The sequence below is a fragment of the Triticum aestivum genome, chromosome 2D (assembly GCF_018294505.1).
Source record: "Triticum aestivum cultivar Chinese Spring chromosome 2D, IWGSC CS RefSeq v2.1, whole genome shotgun sequence".
NCBI classification, from domain to species: domain Eukaryota; kingdom Viridiplantae; phylum Streptophyta; class Magnoliopsida; order Poales; family Poaceae; genus Triticum; species Triticum aestivum.
Genome location: NC_057799.1, coordinates 561,865,009 through 561,873,243, shown reverse-complemented (window position 1 = coordinate 561,873,243; position 8,235 = coordinate 561,865,009).

Genomic DNA, 8,235 nt, shown 5'->3' with positions numbered 1-8,235 from the left:
ATAAAGGTGCACTACAGGTATCTCCGAAAGTGTCTGTTGGGTTGGCACGAATCGAGACTGGGATTTGTCACTCCGTATGACGGAGAGGTATCTCTGGGCACACTCGGTAATGCATCATCATAATGAGCTCAATGTGACTAAGGAGTTAGCCACGGGATCATGCGTTACGGAACGAGTAAAGAGACTTGCCGGTAACGAGATTGAACGAGGTATTGGGATACCGACGATCGAATCTCGGGCAAGTAACATACCGATGGACAAAGGGAATTGTATACGGGATTGATTGAATCCCCGACATCGTGGTTCATCCGATGAGATCATCGTGGAACATGTGGGAGCCAACATGGGTATCCAGATCCCGCTGTTGGTTATTCGCCGGAGAGGTGTCTCGGTCATGTCTGCATGGTTCCCGAACCCGTAGGGTCTACACACTTAAGGTTCGGTGACGCTATAGTTGTTATGGGAAATGGTATGTGGTTACCGAAGGTTGTTCGGAGTCCCGGATGAGATCCCGGACATGACGAGGAGCTCCGGAATGGTCCGGAGGTGAAGATCGGTATATTGGACGAAGGGTATTGGAGTCCGGAATTGTTCCTTTGGGTACCAGGCTATGGCCAGCATGTCCGAAAAGGGTTTCAGAGGCCCCGGCAAGCGTTGGGGGGCCTTATGGGCCAAGGGGAAGGGGCAAACCAGCCCACTAAGGGGCTGTGCGCCCCTCCCAACCCCTCTCACGTAACCAGGAGAAGTGGGGGCGCCACCCCTAGGGCAGCCGCCCCTCCCGGCTTGGGGGGCAAGTTTCCTAGGGGGTGGGGGCGGCCAAACCCATCTAGGGTTTTCCCTGGCCGCCTCCTCCTCCTCTAGATCCATCTAGAGGGGCCGCCCCCCTCTCCCCTTCCCCCTATATATAGTGAGGGGGTAGGAGGGCAGCCACACCCTTCCTTGGCGCAGCCCCCTTCCTCCTCATACATCTCCTCCTTCTCCGTAGTGCTTGGCGAAGCTCTGCCGGAGAACCACGAGCTCCGTCGCCACCACGCCGTCGTGCTGCTGGAGTTCTCCCTCAACTTCTCCTCTCTCTCCTTGCTGGATCAAGAAGAAGGAGACGTCCCTGGGCTGTACGTGTGTTGAACGCGGAGGCGCCGTCCGTTCGGCGCTAGATCGGATCTTCCGCGATTTGAATCGCCGCGAGTACGACTCCATCAACCGCGTTCTTATAACGCTTCCGCTTAGCGATCTTCAAGGGTATGAAGATGCACTCCCTCTCTCTCGTTGCTAGCATCTCCTAGATTGATCTTGGTGACACGTAGGAAAAGTTTGAATTATTGCTACGTTCCCCAACACATACAACTCAAACCAATTATAGCAATTCATCAATTAACCCATAGGACAACAATAATCTACTCGGACATAAAGAAGACGCAAGAAATCATCATAATAATAATCAATAGCTTGCAACACCATGTTCAAGTAAAAGATTACAACGGGTTGCGGGAGAGTGGACCGCTGAATAGAAGTGAGGAACATGATGGAGATGTCGGTGATGATAGATCCCCCAGCGGCACTCCGTCATCACCGAAAGGTAGGGAAAGAGAGGCTCCCCTTCCGTCTTCTTCTTACATGGGCCCCCCTTGATGGCGAAAGGTTCCCCTCACTGGTGCATGGCTACCATGCCTCTCGGAGGAGCGAGATCCCCTTCAAAATTGGATCTCTCCTCCATTTTTCTTCTCTATTTTGAACTGTTTCTGTGGCCAAGCGTCGTTTCTTAAATATCCGGAGGTCCATAACTCCGATTGAGCTGAAATTTTAAGGGGATTTTTTTTCTTCCAGAAATTATCTTTCTTGCAGCGAAAGAAGAGCGGCAACTGACCTCCAGAGCCTCCACGCGGCCACCCCAAGCAGCTTGGGGCCTGGCCGCGCCACAAGTGGCTGTGGGGCCCTCGTGCCCTGCCGTGCGCTAATTTCTTCGACCACATATAAGATATTTTCCATAAAAATTTCACAAAAACTTTCAACTCGTTCCAGCTCCGTGAATTTTTTACATATAAAAAACACTAGAAAACAGAAAACTGGCCTTTGGCACTGGATTAATAGGTTAGTCCAAATAAATATTGTGCCAAAACATTAAAAATGATATAAATATAGCATGATTACTTTAAAAATTATAGATATGTTGAAGACCTATGAGAATAAATAATTTCCCTTCTTCCCCTAATTGCACTTCACATAATCATCTCAAATTCTCAATACCAATTTTCCTGGAGGCTACAGAAGCATGAAATTCACAGTTAGCGATCTGGTATCTTGAATGTTAAAAGTTCAAACAAACATTTTTTACAAAGTCTACAAATTGCACTTTAGGTATTACATAATTGGCCATAGGCAAGGTCAGTTAGCGAAGAATTGTTTTAGTTATCGAAAGAAGATATCCCACACTCTGGATGGTTTTCAAAATAAATGACTCCCTTCGTTTTTTATATATTAGGTTTGTCTTAAATCAAACTCTATAAAGTTTGACCAAATTTATATTAAAATTTGTTGACAATCACAATACCAAACAAATATAATATGAAAATATTTTCATGATGGATCTAATTATATTGATTTGGTATTATGAATGTTCGTATTGTTTTCTATAAACTTGGTCGAACTTTAGAAAGTTTGACTTATAATGTGGAAAGAGTGAGTATCCAACAAGGACCTTATGACGTGGAGTTTCTGCTTTCGAGCTCAAATGCACCCTCGTGAACAATAAGTCAAAAACAAAACTGATTTATTTGGCAACAAACATTTTTAAGTGTTCTACATATGTGCAAATTTCCATAAAGAAAAAACATTCCTACTGCTCTGGGAGAGAAAAAACAAAATTAATTTTCTTAAAATCTTTTTTTTATAAAAGACCATTTGAACTCGGGATCAGATGGACACCGACTCAGTAAAGGTGCCCGTCCCGGGCCACCCACCACCATGTCCATTCTTCTCTCTCTCCTCTCCTCTATTCCTACACGAGCAACACAGACGCATCACACACCATGCTCCTACCGCCTCTCCACTTTGTCGATGTCTATCCGCTATCCCCGTCCGCCGCTCCACCTCGCTGTCCACCCCGAGCATGCTTCCACCGTTCTGCTGCTCCTCCCACAGCTCCACCCGATGTAGTCCTCCTCCCGCACCCTCCCCCTGATCCGACTGGCGCAACCGGCGCTATCGATCTCGCCAGCCCTCTGGACGACAATGTCATGCAGCTCGCACCCCCAAAAATGTGAATTATATTTGGACCTTTTTTTTTGAAAATTGCATTTCCAATATTTGAGAATTGTGTAGATTATTTTCCCTTTTTTGCAACAAGAAAACACCACAAACAGTAGGGAGTACGAATAGGACAAACAGACATCACATCGCACAGCGAAGTAAAGACTAGCCCCATCACCTCGTGCGTGCATGCACGGGAGTACTGGAAGGCTCGAAGTTGACGGGGACGCGAGAGAAACGCCACGGGCATGGCCTAACAACTTGCAGACACACGGGCGATCCGGCCAATCGGCATTTACGCCGGACGCAGTGCAGGCAGGTAGCACCGGATCGGAATCCGATCCGTCCCGCGTCAGCCGGTCACGTACGGTGACGACGCACGCACGCAAGAAGCAGACCGCGGTCCCGTGGTGGCGCGGCGGCACGAGGCAGCCAGCGGGATCGTCAAAAACTGTGGCTTGTCACGCCGTTGGGCGCGATAGTGCGGCCATGTGATCCGCGATGGGGCTCACGCGCACCACGCACGGCACGCTGAGTTTTTTCTTTAAGAGCATCTCTTTTTTTAGGGGAACTAGAAACTTTATTTAAGCTTTAAGAGCATCTTTAATACTAGACGATAGATGGTGTAGATGAAACATAACAAACTTTTGTATCTTCGGGACCTCAAAACCTCTCTCCAACAGATGATGTAGATGCAAAAAAAAATTACATCTTCACCTTCTGGAGGTGTAAAATACAACACCTTGTGATGCAAATTTACATCTACAACCGCCTCAGATGTAATCCCATATGTAAACGGCTAGCCACGCGCGAACCCCAACAGCGGGTTTGGTTCGGGGGAATTCGAGATGGAGAATGGGAGTTGAGGGGTGAGGAGATTAAAAGTCCACTGTTTGATTAGAGGGAATAGGAGTTTAAGTAGGAAGGGGAATGGGAGTTGAGGAAGCCAATTCCCACCTATTTCTTTCCAGGGGTACCCTGTTAATTCGTGAGCAGAGTTTTATCCCACGCTAATTTCCATCATATACCAAACAAGAAAATGGGAGTAAAAATCTACTTCCCATGACTAATCCCTTCATAAATACTCTTGTGCAAACTCCCGTTAGCCTAAGTGTTTACCAGGCTGCAACTACCTTGAAATTCCCCTCCCCTTACCCGACCGGCCGCCTACCTCGATCCATGGCCGCGCCGCCAACAGATCCGGCTTCCCCACTCCCGCCGGATCCGCCAGCGCTCCGCCGCATTTCGGTCGGATGCAGCCTGCAAATCGGTCGCAACGGCCGCTTTTCCGCCGCGCCGCCACCATCGCGCCACTGCCTGATTCGAGCTCCGCCGCACTGCCCCGCCTCAGTTCCAACCCCCGCTACCCGATTTGAAGCTCGGTCGCCCCTTCCCGACGCATTTCAAGCTCGGCGGCCGCCCGATTAGAGCACCATCGCTGCCCCACCCGCTCCTCCTCTCGACTCCACGCTCGGCCGTTGGCGCTTGATCCGCCGCCGCGCCGCCCTGCGGTCTCAAAGCTCGGCCGCCCCTTCCCGCCGCATTTCAAGCTCGGCCGCCGCTCGATTCGAGCACCGTCGCTGCCCCGCCCGCTCCTCCTCTCGACTCCACGCTCGGCCGCTGACGCTCGATCTGCAGCCGCGTCGCCCAACAGTCTCAAGGCTCGGCCGCCGCCGGACGATCCGCGACCAAACCTCCTCCATGCCACTGAAGCTCGGTCACCGCCGCTTCAAGTAGTAGTTTTACATCTTCAAATATGCATCACCTGTTAGAGCACTACTTTTACATCTTCAATATACATCATCTATTGGAATTTGGAGTTGGCTCCTTTTTGAGATGTAAAATGCACTTTTTGGAGATGTAAATTTTTACATCTTTTGTTTTATATCTCCAAATTTGCATTGGAGATGCTCTTAACACGATACATACACACACGCCATGCATGCACATACACTCATCCCTATGCATGCACACATGCACATGTCCCTATGAGAATCTCCGAGAGACTGAGCCGTCACATCATTTTGAGATTGACGAAGTCGCCACATACGCCTTCATAGTCGATGGGAATGTCTTCTCCCACTGAACGCACATCACTGGAAGACCCGAAATAAATCTAGAAACATGTGAACACCGGCCGGCGTCAAGTCTAGAACTTGAACCCTGGTGGGCTGGGGATATCACTGTCCTCCTAACTATCCAACCACAACTTGGTTCGCGACACGCCGAGCTTTTGACGTGTTTGGTAGCCCGCGTCACTATCTGCCAGCCCCTTAGATGTATTTTTGTCTGTTTGATAGGCTGATACATCAATTTTTTGACATGCACGCGTTTTATAGTTGCCCTGTGCCTGGCTAAGGAGGAACGGCTGAATCAACCGTTTTGTCAGAGCTAAGCTCATATGAGGCACACGTTTCTTTTCCATGCACGCATTGGGAAGCACGGGAGATGTGCGAGATGTTTCGGCCAAGCCGTTACTCGCATTCCCCTTTCCCCTCATCGCCCAAACACCATTCACACATTTCTCTCTCACCGTCCCTTCGGTCTCACCGATGGCCGGCGATGCTCCGCACCATTCCTTCCCACGTCGGCGGTCTCAATCCCGACCACTGGTTCGCCTCCCTGACCGCGGGAATCTACAACTGCAATGAGTTACCCCGGATGTTCAAACCCCCCTTCCCCCATTTGCACTAGGCCGCGCTTGGTGTGTATCGACTACCCATCGGTGGCCGGTACGTACACTACGGCAACAGGATGGGGGTTACGGTTGTCGGCACATCGGCCTTGGCGGGGTGGGGATTTTGACTTCCCCACGAGGGTTTCTTCCCATACCCCGGTCCCATCTGCTCCCTCTCCACCTCCGGCGCCATCCGTTGTAAGTAAGTGCTTCTCCGATTTTGCAGATTTGATTTGATTTTCGCGGTTAGGTTTTTTTAGGCGGTTTGCTGGTCCGGATTCATTAGATTCTGCATTGATTCACTTAGACTCTGCACTGATTCAAGCGACAACTGTTGAACTGATTGGACTAGATTACATCTTAGCACCGTTTGTGCGTTGTTATCTATGGCCTGATTGCTAGCAGTGTGCATATGTGTAGATGTGTGGGCTGCTAGCAATGTAGGAACAGCGTTTTGGCTCCCGTGAGCACATGCTCCAAGGTAAACAGTAAATGTTTTTAAAATTTTTTATTTTTTTTAGATGATCATGTTGGTGTCGCAAGCATGCTTGACAATTTTCATGCTGAACGAAGCAACGGTGTTTCGTTGGTGAAAAAAAAACAAAATTGGGGTGACATTTGGTATTCAATTTTTTTTGCGCAGGGCAAAATGCTTAACCTTTTTGCCTCAAAATTTACAGGTAGCATTTGTATGAGACAAAGATCACAAAAAAAATTGTCATATTTTTTTTGACATTTGAAGAAAAAGAAATTGGTCGCGGGACATGTTCACTGGGGAGCCAAATTGAATTCCCAGACAGGTAGTGCATATGTGTATACTGATTGATTATTAGGGTTGCTATGTGTGCCTACACTGTGTATGATTAGTCCATTGATCAAAGGGGTGTGCATTGGTATGGTCAGTGCATTACCAAAGCAATGCACATTGCTATGATCGGTGCATTGATCATACCAATGCACACGTGCAAGCGTCCAAACAGCAGACACAAAAGTGACTATATGCAATGTAAGCTATCAAATGGGGTGCACAACATGATCTAGAGCCTGTTTCTACTCAACCAGACTATAGAGGCATACAATTGACGTAGACACCAAACAGGCCATTTGTTTCTTCAGTCAACACATGACACGGCACGGCGTGGAGTGGTGAGATGGTGGCGTTGCTTTTCAAAGATTTTAATCATCGATGATTAGTCTCATGGTGTGAAAGTTGTGGATGTGAGTTGAGTCGATCCCGGACGAGCGAGCGTCCCGCGACCTGCTCCCGCCCCCGAAACCCTCACCGCCGTCACCCCTGCCCCTCCTTCCGCCCTCGCGCCGCCTCCTCGAGAGGCGGCCCCCGCGCTCCTGCTCTCGGCTCCGTCCCCTCTTCCTCTCCCCTGCCGTCGCCGGCGGGCGCCCTCGGCTCCGGCCCGGGGGTGCCGGCGGCGGCAGGATCTCCTCTCCCCGCGCGCGCGCCCTCCTGGCCCGGGGCAGGGGGCGGCGGCGGTGTCGCCCGGCTTGGCGGCGGTCCGGTGACCCAGCGGGGTGGCCGGCGACGGACGGTGGCGGCGCTGCTCCTTGGCGGCGGGGCGGCGTGGTGGTGCTGGGTGGCCGACGTCGCGCCCCCGGCCCAGATCTGGGCCCGGCGGGCCCCATCTAGGTCCTAGCGGGCCGGCCCTCCGGCGTGCCCTCGTTGTCTGCGGCGCGGTGAGGAGGAGGAGCGGCTCGGATATGGGGCGTCGGCGCCGATGGCGTGCCGGCAGCAGCGCGAAGGCGGGAGCTTTACGGGCCCACGAGGGCTCGGCCGGGCCTGTTGGCCCACGGGCCTGGTGTGCTCCTGCTATTGCGTCCGGACGGCTACCGTCGCTGACGGTGGAGGTGGGGCCCTCCCGTGTGCCGACGGTGCTGATGCCCTAGTCCCGGCTCTGATCCTTCGCCGCGCTGTCCTCACTTCGCGGTGCTGTGGTGAGACGGCGTGGGGGCCTCATGACCGCGTTGGCGCAGGGTGGTGGTTGGTTTGGTGGCTGGATCCGGAGCGCCCGAGGTGCAGGTTGGGATCGGGGGAAACCCCTGTCGGCGTGGCCGACACCGGCGCGGTGGCGCCTGTGGGTGCCACCTGACCTTCCGGGAGGGCGTCGGGGGCTACCCTTCCTCTCGCCTCGTCGTGTATCGGAGGAAACCCTTGGCAGCAGCGTCGTCATCGTCGCGATCCTTCTTGGAGGTGTTGATAGGTGCCGGCGCTTCGGAGTCTTGGAGCCTAGTGGAAGATCCCGGTGGGCGCAGCGATCGCGAGGCTTCTTCGTTTTTATTGATCCGCCGTTGTCGGCATT